This window comes from Phyllobates terribilis, unplaced genomic scaffold (genome assembly GCF_046119375.1).
Source record: "Phyllobates terribilis strain yellow unplaced genomic scaffold, ASM4611937v1 Scaffold_5__5_contigs__length_657084704, whole genome shotgun sequence".
Classification (NCBI taxonomy): Eukaryota; Metazoa; Chordata; class Amphibia; order Anura; family Dendrobatidae; genus Phyllobates; species Phyllobates terribilis.
The window spans coordinates 637,109,469-637,125,952 of record NW_027362765.1 but is presented as its reverse complement, the minus strand read 5'-3'; the positions used below and the strand labels follow the sequence as shown (position 1 = coordinate 637,125,952).

Here is a 16,484-nt window from a genome sequence, read left to right as displayed (position 1 = left end):
TTATGTTGTATTTCGTTTTCTGTAGGTTTAATTTCTATGTAGACGTCAACGTTTGTCAGTCTAAAGTATTGTATACACTTTTTGTTATTTTCTTAAAACTAAATAAAAAGATAGTTAAAAAAAAAATGTGCCTAAGCACCAACAGGCAGGTAAATGCAACTTGTGCCAAGTGCCGTTCTTCCCTGGCATAAAAGTCACAGACGGCTCCTGCCGGGGATTCAGCTGCCTCGGCTGATGTCACCCTAGAGAGCAGAGGCTTCTTTTCCACAAGGCGAGCCTTCAACAGCATGTTCTGCAAATCAGCCCTCATACAGCTCAGTTCACCAAAAAAAGTTAAACCCGTTACAACTCTCAGAATATGGCAACGAAAATACTATTTTTTTTAATAAAAAAGCATTTTTACTGTGTGAAAGTATAAAAAAAACAAAAATAAAAAACATAGAAAACTGGTATCTCTAATTATACTGGCCTGAAGAATGAAACCGTCTTATCACTTACACCACATGAAAAACGGCATAAAAATAAGAACTATTCTTGTACTGCTATGTATTTGCTCATTCTGCCTCCCAAAAATCGTAATAAGGCACGGGTCACATTTATTCTGCGCTCTGCTAGTAGAATGGGCTCTGAGGTTATCTGGAGGAGATCTTCCTTCTGACGCTGATCACTGACCTAACCCACCTTGCCAGCGTTGCTTTTGACATCTTTTTCCCCTTGTTTTTACCTCCAAACCGTAAAAACAAAACTGGGATCTATTCGCCAGTCCTTTGTGGTTTCCAGGTATTGGAAAACTACTCTTAACACCTAAGGAGTGAAAAGTCAGTTCTTGACTATTTTCTGGCCCTGGCAGAAGGAGGGCAAGAATATCTCCTCACTCATGTGGAAAGTTGTTACTACTATTGGTAGGAAAGCGGGACCTAGCCTGAGAATAACGAGAGCGGCGCCATTTTGATGGAGGAAAAAGAAATTTGCCTGCAGCAATGTGGCGCTGCGCTTGCCGAGTACCATCTCTCGGCAAATGAGAGATGCTGCTGCGCATGTGTGGGGCCATTTTACCACAATTACACATGAAGGATTTAAAATAAAAGGCAGGTCACTGCATATACAGAGACCTGTCAGAAGGCTTACAGTGGAATACATAAGCAGAGCGCCAGATAAAGCCCCTCTACAAAAGCTGCCCCGAAGCAGGAGCCTACCATTATCTCAAAACTGAAAATAAAGATTAGAAAAGAACCACAGGACGGATTTCATCCTGCAAGGTATAATTTTACTCAGTGTACCTGGGTCCACCTGACAGTGTACAGTGAAGGAAATAAGTATTTGATCTTCTACAAACCATTACGAGTTCTAGCTCCTACAGACCAGTTAGACGGTCCTAATCAACTCGTTTCCTGCATTAAAGACAGCTGTCTTACATAGTCACCTGTATAAAAGACTCCTGTCCACAGACTCAATTAATCAATCAGACTCTAACCTCTACCACATGGGCAAGAACAAAGCTCTCTAAGGATGTCACGGATCATAGACCAACACAAAGCTGGAATGGGCTACAAAACCATAAGTAATATGCTGGGTGACAAGGAGACAACTGTTGGTGCAATAGTAAGAAAATGGAAGAAATACAAAATGACTGTCAATCGACATTGATCTGGGGCACCAAGCAAAATCTCACCTCGTGGGGTATTCGTGATCATGAGGAAGGTGAGAGATCAGCCTAAAACTACACGGGGGAAAACTTGTTAATGATCTCAAGGCAGCTGGGACCACAGTCACCAAGAAAACCATTGGTAACACATTACGCCTTAAAGATTTAAAATCCTGCAGTGCCCGCAAGGTCCCCCTGCTCAAGAAGGCACATGTGCAGGCCAGTCTGAAGTTTGCCAAGGAACACCTGGATGATTCTGTGAGTTATTGGGAGAATGTGCTGTGGTCAAATGAGACAAAAATTGAGCTCTTTGGCATTAACTATACTCGCCATGTTTGGAGGAAGAGAAATGCTGCCTATGGCCCAAAGAACACCGTCCCCACTGTCAAGCATGGAGGTGGAAACATTATGTTTTGGGGGAGTTTCTCTGCTAAGGGCACAGGACTACTTCACCACATCAATGGGAGAATGGATGGAGCCATGTACCGTAAAATCCTGAGTGACAACCTCCTTCCCTCCGCCAGGACATTAAAAATGGGTCATGGCTGGGTCTTCCAGCAATACAATGACCCAAAACATACAGCCAAGGCAACAAGGAGTGGCTCAAAAAGAAGCACGTTAAGGTCATGGAGTGGCCTAGCCAGTCTCCAGACCTTAATCCCATAGAAAACTTATGGAAGGAGTTGAAGCTCCGAGTTGCCAAGCGACAGCCTCAAAATCTTAATGATTTAGAGAGGATCTGCAAAGAGGAGTGGACCAAAAATCCTCCTGACATGTGCGCAAACCTCATCATTAACTACAAAAAACATCTGACTGCAGTGCTTGCTAACAAGGGTTTTGCCACTAAGTATTAAGTGTTGTTTGCCAGAGGAATGGAATTTTCTTGGTTTTTTTTTGGATATTCTATCCCTCAATGTTAAAATTAACCTACCCTTAAAATTATAGACTGTTCATGTCTTTGTCAGTGGGCAAACTTGCAAAATCAGAAAGGGATCAAATAATTATTTCCTTCACTGTATGTGGTTTACTGAGCACAATCCTGCTGACAAGTGCGCTTTAAAGGGGTTGTCCAGTACTTTTTATAAGTTGCCCAATGTATTCAGCATGTGGGCATAAGTAACTCTGTAAATACCTTATGTTGCAGATAATGTCTGTGAGCGGCGCTATCACTGGCCACTCACAGGCATCACGTGACCCCCGGCTGTCCCTCTTCCGCGTTCCACCGGTGGCTGCTGGGTTGTGGGCGGGGTTATTCCCCTGCGTCACACCCAGCGTCCACCGTGCACACTCCTTCTCCCCATTCATTGGGAAAGCGCGCGGTGGATGCCGGATGTGACGCAGGGAATAACCCTGCCCAAAATCCAGCAGCAGGGACCCCAGTGCTGAGTCACGCCTCACTTGTGGTGACATCAGCACGGGGTCACGTGATGCCTGTGAGTGGCCACCGATAGCGCCGCTCACAGGCAGTATCTGCAACACAAGGTATTTACACTGATACTTATACCCACATGCTCAATACATTGGGCAATTTTAAAAAAGTACCGGACAACCCCTTTAATTCCACCAAATACTTTGTGTAGCCTCTTTTGAATACTTGTAACCTAATATGTGTTCACATACATTCTATTGGTAATACATCTTGGGAATTACCTGCATGGATAAAGCCTTTGTCTGACATTCTCCTTTTAACGTAATTACTTATTTATTATGTGGGCATATTTTAATTACTTGTACTGATAAAAGGATCATTTTTAAACATATCTGGCCATCACTCCTAGTCTCTGTATAGGTTTTGTTTATTGACAGGAGAGCCCATAATTACATGGTCTATTTAGATTTACTTTTATCTTTTTTATTTTTTTAATGGTCAGTATTGTAGTATTCGGTCACAAAGTTGTGGTGGCGTTGGTAATATGTGGTCGGGCCATGGTGTGATTTGTCCCTTATATGTGGTATTATTGGTCATTTTAACAAAATTATGTGACACATTCCTTAAATAAAAATATATCTAAAAAGAGTATTGGCTATTTTAAGACATTTTTAATAGGTTAGTGTCAAGGTAAATATATATATATTATAGAAAATGAATTCATTTCTTTTAATAGATTACCTAATCAGTGTGAATCAATATACCGATGATGGAATAATCTATGTGTATGTATTTATGCAAATGTGTATATGCACATGGATTATGTTAATAGTTAATGAATATATAACTAACAGCTTCTGTTCTAATTTGTAGACATGAACAACTAAATGATTTCCTGGGAATGACATATGCATGTGCTCAGCTGATAACAGAGAGATTCATGTCGAGTTGGCAAAGATGGAGCTGAGAGACAAACTCACCCCCTCCCATCGGAATTCCTAAGGCGTCACTAAAGTCAAAAGATACATGGATGAACAAATTACAGCGTGCAGAGTTATCAGAAAAGAGCAAGGAATTTTACTAATCCCACCTAGAAGGAGAATGCTATTTAACCCCATGTCTACGTAATAAAGTGGGCCATTATGCCATTTGCATGGTTCAGTGTCTGAGTGAAGTTTATCAACCAGATTAGTAGATTTGGTTAATTAGCTTCTCTGCATGCACTCGGACATCTTTAATTTAGAGGAGAGCAGTTACCTAGTATATCTTAAATTGGTGAAACCTCCACATTAGCGTAGAGAAGGGCTTTGACAAAAAAAAGTCTACCTTATTGTGGTGGCAGGTTAAAAAACCTTTTGGCCAAAACAAAAGTTGATGGCTATGTATGTGATATAGTGTTCGATGGGAAATGTTAAAGTATGATTGGTGAGGACTTGGTGCAGAAGTGGAGTTTTTCGAAGAGTAGGCGGTGGGATTGTGGAAGGTTTGAGGAGTGGAGGCAGAGCTGGTGTGGAAGCTGGGCGGAGTTCTTGGGGGCCCAAAAATGTTGCCAGTATGGGGCCCTGAAATTCCTGGTGGCAGCTCTGCTGGTATATATCTGTGTCTCATCTGATTTCTTCAGCATCCTGTCAATTGCCCAGAAAAAAAGAGCTCAGCCTCAGACCGAAGTGACAGGCAGAGGCTGGAGGGGGTCGAGTTCAGCGCTGCCTAGCAGTTTCTATTGAGAGTGCAGGAACAGCGTAGCTCCTGTCTCATTGAAAGGAAAAGGCTACTTGCCTGCAGCGTTGGCCCCCCCATCCCTGCCCCAGGTGTGACAGCGACATTACCACCCCTAATGAGAGCCCTGGGGGAGACAGGGCTCTGGGCAACTAGACAGTTACCCCTCCCCACTACCCGATTCTAATTACTCAGTGTTATATATCATTGCGTAAAATAACAGTAGTAGTAGATAATGGGTGTTTCTAACGACCTAAACAGGTAGAACATAATAGAAGACACATACATAGCAGTAATGACTTAATTAAAAGCCCTGTACAAAAGATTAAGGGAACCTGTCACTAAATTCATACTGCCCAAACTACAGGCAGCAGGACTCAGATCCCGGATGCACAACAGCAGCCCGGGTATGGGTTTTTTCTGCGACACTATGCATTTCAGAGAAAACAGATTTGAAGAGTCGCCAGCAGGGTTCTTCTTCCACTCTAGTTGATTGACAGGTCTCCCGATGTGTACTTAGCAACAGACCTGTCAACCACCTGCAGTGGGGTATGGAGAAGCTGGCTATGGACGGTATCGGACTAGTCCAGTATCTCCCTATGGCTCCCAGCCAGGTTTTCAAACTATGTTTTTTCTGACAAACCGGACCGTTTGAGAAAAACATAACTTGCCGCAATAGTGGTTAGCACTGCAGCCTTACAGCACTGGGGTATTGGTTTCAAATCCCTCAAAGGACAACATTTGCAAGGAGTTTGTAGGAGTTTGTATGTTCTCCCAGTGTTTTCATGGGTTTCCTCCCATACTCAAAGACATACAGATAGGGAATCTAGATTGTGAGCCCCAATGGGGACAGTTCAGATAATGTCTGTAAAGCGCTGTGGAATTAATGGCACTATATACAGTCATATGAAAAAGTTTGGGCACCCCTATTAATCTTAAGCTTAATGTTCTATAAAAATTGGTGTTTTTGCAACAGCTATTTCAGTTTGATATATGTAATAACTGTTGGATACAGTAATGTTTCTGCCTTGAAATGAGGTTCATTGTACTAACAGAAAATGTGCAATCTGCATTCAAACAAAATTTGACAGGTGCATAAGTATGGGCACCTCACCAGAAAAGTGACATTAATAGTTAGTAGATCCTCCTTTTGCAAAAATAACAGCCTCTAGTCGCTTCCTGTAGCTTTTAATGAGTTCCTGGATCCTGGATGAAGGTATTTTTGACCATTCCTCTTTACAAAACAATTCCAGTTCAGTTAAGTTTGATGGTCGCCGAGCATGGACAGCCCTCTTCAAATGATCCCACAGATGTTCAATGATATTCAGGTCTGGGGACTGGGATGGCCATTCCAGAACATTGTAGTTGTTCCTCTGCATGAATGCCTGAGTAGATTTGGAGCGGTGTTTTGGATCATTGTCTTGCTGAAAGATCCATCCACTTTGTAACTTCATATTTATCACTGATTCTTGAACACTATTGTCAAGAATCTGCTGATACTGAGTGGAATCCATGCGTCCCTCAACTTTAACAAGATTCCCAGTGCCAGCATTGACCACACAGCCCCAAAGCATGATGGAACCTCCACCAAATTTTACTGTGGGTAGCAAGTGTTTTTCTTGGAATGCTGTGTTTTTTTGCCACCATGCATAACGCCTTTTTGTATGACCAAATAACTCAATCTTGATTTCATCAGTCCACAGGACCTTCTTCCAAAAAGAAATTGGCTTCTCCAAATGTGCTTTTGCATACCTCAGCCAACTCTGTTTGTGGCGTGCTTGCAGAAACGGCTTCTTTCGCATCACTCTCCCATACAGCTTCTCCTTGTGCAAAGTGCCTTGTATAGTTGACCGATGCACAGTGACACCATCTGCAGCAAGTTGATGCTGCAGCTCTCTGGAGGTGGTCTGAGGATTGTCCTTGACTGATCTCACCATTCTTCTTCTCTGCCTTTCTGATGTTTTTCTTGGCCTGCCACTTCTGGCCTTAACAAGAACTGTCCCTGTGTTCTTCCATTTCCTTACTATGTTCCTCACAGTGGAAACTGACAGGTTAAATCTCTGAGACAGCTTTTTGCATGCTTCCCCTGAACAACTATGTTGAATAATCTTTGTTTTCAGATCATTTGACAGTTGTTTTGAGGAGCACATGATGCCACTCTTCAGAGGAGATTCAAACAGGAGAACAACTTGCAAGTGGCCACTTTAAGTAGCTTTTCTCATGATTGCATACACCTGGCTATAAAGTTCAAAGCTCCATGAGGTTACAAAACCAAAAAAAGTGCTTTAGTAAGTCAGTAAAAAGTAGGTAGGAGTATTTAAAACAAGAAAATGATAAGGGTGCCCATACTTATGCACCTGTCAAATTTTGTTTGAATGCAGATTGCACATTTTCTGTTAGTACAATAAACCTCATTTCAAGGCAGAAACATTACTGTGTCCAACAGTTATTACATATATCAAACTGAAGTAGCTGTTGCAAAAACACCAATTTTTATAAAACATTAAGCTTAAGATTAATAGGGGTGCCCAAACTTTTTCATATGACTGTAATTGAGTAAAATAAATAAATAGTGCAGCCAGGCTCCGATTCATGCTCCTCATGGCTTGGGTAGCATTGCTTAGGAAGTTCCCTTTAAAGAGACTGTCCACTACTTTTACATTGATGGCCTACCCTTAGGATAGGTCATCAATGTCTGATCCAGGTGTCGGCGGCCACTGGCCGACAGTACTCACTTGCAAGCTGCACAGTCTACTTGTAGTGGTTGCCGCAGGGTAACTGCACATCTGCCTCCTATTGCTTTGAATAGAAGGCAGATGTGCAGTACCAGCCCTAGCCACAACAAGTAGATGGAAACCCTGAAAACCCAGTCGATCCAGGACAAGATGTTTGCGGGCCTGAGGTCACAGAAGCATCGAGTTTTTCCTGTAAACAGCCACATCCAGGTGATGATTCTGGAGGAGTGGAAAGATGCGGAAAAACGTCTAGTCATGCCTCGAGATTTCAGACTTCAGCTGCCATTTGAACCAGAGGATATTAAGACTTGGGAGGAGATCCCGAAGATCGATGTCCCAGTTGCCAGAGAGGCTAAGAAAACTTCAAATCCGTTTGAAGATTAGTCAAATCTTAGAGAACCCATGAACAGAAATGCTGACTGTTCCTGAAGAGAGCCTAGGAGGCATCAGCCGCAGTTATGAAAGCTAATATAGCTGCCACTTCAGTTGCTAGATCCATGCACCTGTGGATCAATCAACTGGAGGAACAGTTAAGAGGGAAAACATCCAGGGAACACATGCTAGAATGTCTCCTCTTAATGAAGTTAGAGACAGGCTTTTCAGCTGTCGTATCTTAAGAATCTGTTAGGTTTGCGGCCAGAACAACTCTATATCCAAAGCAGCTCGTAGAGCCATTTGGATGAACACAATCAGTCTAAGAATAAGCTCTGTTCTATACCCTTTTCGGGGTCAAGGGTGTTTGGTCCAGTACTGGATAATGTTCTGGAAAGTGCCTCGGATAGAAAGAAGGGGTTCCCTGAGGATAGGTTAAAAAGATCTTTTCCCTTTCAGAAGTCACACCCCTCCAAGAGGCAAGAATACCAGAGAAAAGCTAAAATCGGTCGGTGGAGCTACCCCAAAGGGGGTAGAGGTAGATCCCCTCCCTTTGGGTCAGGTTCAGGAGGTAGGAGACAATGACAACATAACTGTAGGAGGATGTCTCAGAGTTTGCAGACTCCTGGCGTCTCATCTCCCGAAATCTGTGAGTACAAAAAAAATATTTCCCAGGGGTACATTTTACAATTCATCCGGGAACCTTCAGAGAGATTCGTAGTAGTCACATATCCACTGTCTAAGACCTTCCATTCTCCTATGTCGTCAGACATAAGAGAACTGATAAAGTCAGGAGTAGTAATTCCAGTTGCCAAATCGGAGCTAGGTCAAGGTCATTACTCAAGTCTGTTCACTATCAAAAAAACATCAGGAGAAAATCGCACCATAATAAATTTAAAACCACTAAATCAGTGGTTAAGATACAAGAGATACAGGATGGAGTCTAAAAAAGTCCACCATTCCCCTCATAGACAGAGATTCGGTGATGTGTACAACAGATCTAAAGAATGCTTATCATCACGTTCCTATCCATCCCTGTTGTCCAGAGTTTCTGCGCTTTGCATTAAAGCAAGGAAATCAGAATTGCCACTTCCAATTTCAATGTCTTCCTTTCGGTCTGGCATAGGCGCCTCGAATTTTTACAAAATTGGTCGCAGAGATTATAGCCTACCTAAGGTAAAGATATATAATTATAGTTCCCAGCATCCACTGGGCGCTTTCCCAATGAATGAGGAGAGGGAGAGCGCGCGGTGGAAGGGCCGTGTACTGAAAGTGTCTTACCACCCCCTGTAATTTAACTGCCACCCTGAGGTATTTCTGATATCCCTCATGAATGGGTATGTGATAATACACATCCTTAATGTCCAGGACAGCCATGTAACACTCAGGAAACAGAAGTTTTATTGTTAAACTGAAAGACTCCATTTTAAACGAAGGCACTCAAATACTTATTTAGGGCTTTCAAGTTTATAATCGTTCTGAAGGAACCATCGGGCTTTGGGATCAGAAAGAGAGGAATAGAACCCTTTCTCCCTTTCTGGACCCGGAACCTCCCGCATGACAGACTTCTGTATGAGTTCCTGAACTTCCGAATCCAGAGCTAATTGCTGCACGGGGGCAGAACGAGAGGAGGTTACCATAAATCTCTGTGGGGGTGCATATTGGAAATCCAATCTTAACCGAACTGACCAGACCTAGGATCCAACTGTTAGAAATACGTTCCCAGGCAGGAAGAAAGGATGACAGCCCGGGTCCTTGGGAGGAGGAACCAATTAATAGCCCTCTACCTTTGCCCCTGCGGGGCTCGTATCTCCTAAACATCAGGTGCTGCACCGAACTCTCCGCCCTTGTATCCACAATTCCCATTGTAGAGCGGACTGCATTTACTAAGACATCCACTTCATTCAGGGGAAAGCAATGGCAACTTGAGCCTTTGTCTGAAGAGGATGCTGACTCAGATGATGCCCCTGACCCAACTGCACCCTCCGAAACCGGGGAACTGTCTGAAGGGGAGTCCACCGAACTTTTCTGGCTTGCCAGGGCTTTGGAGATTTCTGTTTTAACAAGGGATTTTAACTTCGCTGAGAGGTTGGGGGTCTCTTCAGTCACCATTTCTCTAATACATGACAGACAGAGCCTCTTAGGGTACGCGTCTGGTAATGGGGCTCTACATAAAAAGCATTACTTGGGTTTTACTTTAGAGGCACACTTCTTCCCCTGAAAGACAGGAAAAAGAAGGGGACGCCATTACCCTAGTGAATTTTCACAAAGATCACTTACCCCACCAACAGGTTAGTACCAGGATGGACGAAGGATCTCTCGCAGCCGAGGGTTCTTCCCTAGAGGCTGTCGAATCATCACGTCTGCCGGAACTCCCCTGGCTGCCCCCAGGCATGACTCCAGACTGGTCACTCAGACTGCCAGAGCGAAGGTGATGGTTTTTAACCATGGATTTTACCGAGCCCTCATGGTGCTTCCCAGAAAGCAGCTGATGCCGAAGCTGCTCTTGTGGCTCGTTCTCCTGCTGCACGTTCTCTCCCTGCACTTCCATCATGCAGACCAACAGGAAGCAATCTTTCAGTGAACCCGGTTCATACATATACCGGGCACTGAAGATTTCTGCCCCTCTGCCCCTGCTGACGCGCTCCCCCTCGCCGGCATTCTGCCGCCGCAACACATGTGAGGACTCAGGAGGATGCACACCCGGAAGTGCGTCAGCCGAGGCCTCGTCCCCGGATCTGCGTCCCACGATACCAGACCGTAACCATGCCCCTCACACCGCACCAAGTGGGGGGGGTATGAAGTCCAGAGAGCATCAGTGAGCTCTGGGGCAGCAGGGGATGGTGGGCTGCGCCGGAGTTTCTCCTCCCAGGCAGCTCGCAGCCGCGCGCACACGGTGCAGACCCCCTTGAGTCCACCGTAACACCATCAACTGAGCCAACCTAAGTGGAGTAGGCATTCCCACTAACACCCGGCCAGTCAGGCAAGGCATCTGCAGGTAAGCCTGAAGGGTCCCATCAAGGACAGGAAACCAAACTGAGGATAGAGGGAGGACCGCCCCCTTTTAAGCCTGTAGGTTTCCTGTCCTTGGTGGGCGGATCCCCTCTCTCTCATGGTGCTGTCATGGTCTCCGAAAAATCCCATTACCGGTAAGTAACTTATGACTCCGGCAAGGGCTTGCTGTAAGCGCTGACCAGCACGGCTCTGCTCAGTGGGGTGATCCTCGGGCAAGGGCTTGCTGTAAGCGCTGACCAGCATGGCTCTGCTCAGTGGGGTGATCCTCGGGCAAGGGCTTGCTGTAAGCGCTGACCAGCACGGCTCCGCTCAGTGGCGTGATCCTCTGACAATGGCTGGCTGTGAGCGCTGACCAGCACGGCTCCGCTCAGTGGCGTGATCCTCTGACAAGGGCTGGCTGTGAGCGCTGACCAGCACGGCTCCGCTCAGTGGCGTGATCCTCTGACAAGGGCTGGCTGTGAGCGCTGACCAGCACGGCTCCGCTCAGTGGCGTGATCCTCTGACAAGGGCTGGCTGTGAGCGCTGACCAGCACGGCTCCGCTCAGTGGGTTGATCCTCTGACAAGGGCTGGCTGTGAGCGCTGACCAGCACGGCTCCGCTCAGTGGGGTGATCCTCCGACAAGGGCTGGCTGTGAGCGCTGACCAGCACGGCTCCGCTCAGTGGCGTGATCCTCCGACAAGGGCTGGCTGTGAGCGCTGACCAGCACGGCTCCGCTCAGTGGCGTGATCCTCCGACAAGGGCTGGCTGTGAGCGCTGACCAGCACGGCTCCGCTCAGTGGCGTGATCCTCCGACAAGGGCTGGCTGTGAGCGCTGACCAGCACGGCTCCGCTCAGTGGGGTGATCCTCCGGCAAGGGCTGGCTGTGAGCGCTGACCAGCACGGCTCCGCTCAGTGGGTTGATCCTCCGGCAAGGGCTGGCTGTGAGCGCTGACCAGCACGGCTCCGCTCAGTGGGGTGATCCTCCGGCAAGGGCTGGCTGTGAGCGCTGACCAGCACGGCTCCGCTCAGTGGGGTGATCCTCCGGCAAGGGCTGGCTGTGAGCGCTGACCAGCACGGCTCCGCTCAGTGGGGTGATCCTCCGGCAAGGGCTGGCTGTGAGCGCTGACCAGCACGGCTCCGCTCAGTGGGGTGATCCTCCGGCAAGGGCTGGCTGTGAGCGCTGACCAGCACGGCTCCGCTCAGTGGGGTGATCCTCCGGCAAGGGCTGGCTGTGAGCGCTGACCAGCACGGCTCCGCTCAGTGGGTTGATCCTCCGGCAAGGGCTGGCTGTGAGCGCTGACCAGCACGGCTCCGCTCAGTGGGGTGATCCTCCGACAAGGGCTGGCTGTGAGCGCTGACCAGCACGGCTCCGCTCAGTGGCGTGATCCTCCGGCAAGGGCTGGCTGTGAGCGCTGACCAGCACGGCTCCGCTCAGTGGGGTGATCCTCCGGCAAGGGCTGGCTGTGAGCGCTGACCAGCACGGCTCCGCTCAGTGGGTTGATCCTCCTGCAAGGGCTGGCTGTGAGCGCTGACCAGCACGGCTCCGCTCAGTGGGGTGATCCTCCGGCAAGGGCTGGCTGTGAGCGCTGACCAGCACGGCTCCGCTCAGTGGAGTGATCCTCCGGCAAGGGCTGGCTGTGAGCGCTGACCAGCACGGCTCCGCTCAGTGGGGTGATCCTCCGGCAAGGGCTGGCTGTGAGCGCTGACCAGCACGGCTCCGCTCAGTGGGGTGATCCTCCGGCAAGGGCTGGCTGTGAGCGCTGACCAGCACGGCTCCGCTCAGTGGGGTGATCCTCCGGCAAGGGCTGGCTGTGAGCGCTGACCAGCACGGCTCCGCTCAGTGGGGTGATCCTCCGGCAAGGGCTGGCTGTGAGCGCTGACCAGCACGGCTCTGCTCAGTGGGGTGATCCTCCGACAAGGGCTGGCTGTGAGCGCTGACCAGCACGGCTCTGCTCAGTGGGGTGATCCTCCGACAAGGGCTGGCTGTGAGCGCTGACCAGCACGGCTCTGCTCAGTGGGGTGATCCTCCGACAAGGGCTGGCTGTGAGCGCTGACCAGCACGGCTCCGCTCAGTGGCGTGATCCTCTGACAAGGGCTGGCTGTGAGCGCTGACCAGCACGGCTCTGCTCAGTGGCGTGATCCTCTGACAAGGGCTGGCTGTGAGCGCTGACCAGCACGGCTCCGCTCAGTGGCGTGATCCTCTGACAAGGGCTGGCTGTGAGCGCTGACCAGCACGGCTCCGCTCAGTGGCGTGATTCTCTGACAAGGGCTGGCTGTGAGCGCTGACCAGCACGGCTCCGCTCAGTGGCGTGATCCTCCGACAAGGGCTGGCTGTGAGCGCTGACCAGCACGGCTCCGCTCAGTGGGGTGATCCTCCGGCAAGGGCTGGCTGTGAGCGCTGACCAGCACGGCTCCGCTCAGTGGGTTGATCCTCCGGCAAGGGCTGGCTGTGAGCGCTGACCAGCACGGCTCCGCTCAGTGGGGTGATCCTCCGGCAAGGGCTGGCTGTGAGCGCTGACCAGCACGGCTCCGCTCAGTGGGGTGATCCTCCGGCAAGGGCTGGCTGCGAGCGCTGACCAGCACGGCTCCGCTCAGTGGGTTGATCCTCCGGCAAGGGCTGGCTGTGAGCGCTGACCAGCACGGCTCCGCTCAGTGGGGTGATCCTCTGACAAGGGCTGGCTGTGAGCGCTGACCAGCACGGCTCCGCTCAGTGGCGTGATCCTCCGGCAAGGGCTGGCTGTGAGCGCTGACCAGCACGGCTCCGCTCAGTGGGGTGATCCTCCGGCAAGGGCTGGCTGTGAGCGCTGACCAGCACGGCTCCGCTCAGTGGGTTGATCCTCCGGCAAGGGCTGGCTGTGAGCGCTGACCAGCACGGCTCCGCTCAGTGGGGTGATCCTCCGGCAAGGGCTGGCTGTGAGCGCTGACCAGCGCTGACCAGCACGGCTCTGCTCAGTGGGGTGATCCTCCGGCAAGGGCTGGCTGTGAGCGCTGACCAGCACGGCTCTGCTCAGTGGGGTGATCCTCCGGCAAGGGCTGGCTGTGAGCGCTGACCAGCACGGCTCCGCTCAGTGGGGTGATCCTCCGGCAAGGGCTGGCTGTGAGCGCTGACCAGCACGGCTCTGCTCAGTGGGGTGATCCTCCGGCAAGGGCTGGCTGTGAGCGCTGACCAGCACGGCTCTGCTCAGTGGGGTGATCCTCCGGCAAGGGCTGGCTGTGAGCGCTGACCAGCACGGCTCCGCTCAGTGGGGTGATCCTCCGGCAAGGGCTGGCTGTGAGCGCTGACCAAACCGGCTCCGCTCAGTGGGGTGATCCTCCGGCAAGGGCTGGCTGTGAGCGCTGACCAGCACGGCTCTGCTCAGTGGGGTGATCCTCCGGCAAGGGCTGGCTGTGAGCGCTGACCAGCACGGCTCCGCTCAGTGGCGTGATCCTCCGGCAAGGGCTGGCTGTGAGCGCTGACCAGCACAGCTCCGCTCAGTGGGGTGATCCTCCGGCAAGGGCTGGCTGTGAGCGCTGACCAGCACGGCTCCGCTCAGTGGGTTGCTCCTCCGGCAAGGTCTGGCTGTGAGCGCTGACCAGCACGGCTCTGCTCAGTGGGGTGATCCTCCGGCAAGGGCTGGCTGTGAGCGCTGACCAGCACGGCTCTGCTCAGTGAGGTGATCCTCCGGCAAGGGCTGGCTGTGAGCGCTGACCAGCACGGCTCCACTCAGTGGGGTGATCCTCTGACAAGGGCTGGCTGTGAGCGCTGACCAGCACGGCTCTGCTCAGTGGGGTGATCCTCCGGCAAGGGCTGGCTGTGAGCGCTGACCAGCACGGCTCCGCTCAGTGGGGTGATCCTCTGACAAGGGCTGGCTGTGAGCGCTGACCAGCACGGCTCTGCTCAGTGGGGTGATCCTCCGGCAAGGGCTGGCTGTGAGCGCTGACCAGCACGGCTCCGCTCAGTGGGGTGATCCTCTGACAAGGGCTGGCTGTGAGCGCTGACCAGCACGGCTCCGCTCAGTGGGGTGATCCTCCGGCAAGGGCTGGCTGTGAGCGCTGACCAGCACGGCTCTGCTCAGTGGGGTGATCCTCTGACAAGGGCTGGCTGTGAGCGCTGACCAGCACGGCTCTGCTCAGTGGGGTGATCCTCTGACAAGGGCTGGCTGTGAGCGCTGACCAGCATGGCTCCGCTCAGTGGGGTGATCCTCTGACAAGGGCTGGCTGTGAGCGCTGACCAGTATGGCTCCGCTCAGTGGGGTGATCCTCCGGCAAGGGCTGGCTGTGAGCGCTGACCAGCACGGCTCTGCTCAGTGGGGTGATCCTCTGACAAGGGCTGGCTGTGAGCGCTGACCAGCACGGCTCTGCTCAGTGGGGTGATCCTCTGACAAGGGCTGGCTGTGAGCGCTGACCAGCATGGCTCTGCTCAGTGGGGTGATCCTCTGACAAGGGCTGGCTGTGAGCGCTGACCAGCACGGCTCTGCTCAGTGGGGTGATCCTCTGACAAGGGCTGGCTGTGAGCGCTGACCAGCACGGCTCCGCTCAGTGGGGTGATCCTCTGACAAGGGCTGGCTGTGAGCGCTGACCAGTATGGCTCCGCTCAGTGGGGTGATCCTCCGGCAAGGGCTGGCTGTGAGCGCTGACCAGCACGGCTCTGCTCAGTGGGGTGATCCTCTGACAAGGGCTGGCTGTGAGCGCTGACCAGCACGGCTCTGCTCAGTGGGGTGATCCTCTGACAAGGGCTGGCTGTGAGCGCTGACCAGCACGGCTCTGCTCAGTGGGGTGATCCTCCGGCAAGGGCTGGCTGTGAGCGCTGACCAGCACGGCTCTGCTCAGTGGGGTGATCCTCCGGCAAGGGCTGGCTGTGAGCGCTGACCAGCACGGCTCTGCTCAGTGGGGTGATGCTCTGACAAGGGCTGGCTGTGAGCGCTGACCAGTATGGCTCCGCTCAGTGGGGTGATCCTCCGGCAAGGGCTGGCTGTCAGCGATGACCAGCACGGCTCCGCTCAGTGGACCACCTGGAGGTGAGATGTCTGATGCTCATGCTTTTCCCAGTTGGACTTATACACCAGCGCAGACAATGCAAACTACGATAGAGAAGTACATGGCAGACGTGACTAGACTCACCGTTCACACCGCAACAGGCCGCCTCACAGGCTCTGGGGTTTGTATGTGACTGGGCGTTCACTGTCCTGCACAGTGCCGGCTGGGGACTCTGCCTAGCGAAGCTATGACAACCGGACACCGACACTGAGCGCGCCGGACAGCTGAGTCGTGAAGCTGAAAGGTTAGAGCTAAACGGAGAAGGATTACCGTCTCTTTTCTGACCTCTTTCACTTGCCATTATTGTCTTAGCGTTTTGGGCTTCTATAACATGGCTGCTCTCGTATTTTTTTCCATAAGCATATCAGGGACAAAACTATTCCGCAAGAGTCGTGCTCTTGCGCTAAATAGTAGGACGTATGCGTCACTTGCAACGCACATGGACAATTTGGAATTGAGACTTGGAACGCAAATATCCTTCGGTTTGAGGGTAGAGGCATGGTTGAGCCTAGAATGTATGGGCTGCAGTCAGGACCTGGAAGATAGCAGAATGTATGGGCTGCAGTCAGGTATATATTATTGGAGGCAGCAGAATGTACGGGCTCCTGTCAGGTATATATTATTGGAGGCAGCAGA

The 16,484-nt window shown here is 51.0% G+C and overlaps 1 protein-coding gene across 2 annotated transcripts in view; it reads right to left on the bottom strand.

Moving 5' to 3' along the window:
- Positions 1–16,152, bottom strand: part of TUBGCP2 (tubulin gamma complex component 2) — a 348,385-nt gene extending 332,233 nt beyond the window's left edge. Inside the window, exon 1 of one of the 2 annotated variants that reach the window (XM_073686175.1) lies at positions 16,134–16,152. The gene's annotated coding sequence lies outside the window, so the exon portion shown is untranslated. The other variant, XM_073686172.1, reaches the window with a different exon arrangement.
- Between the last annotated feature and the right edge of the window lie 332 nt (positions 16,153–16,484).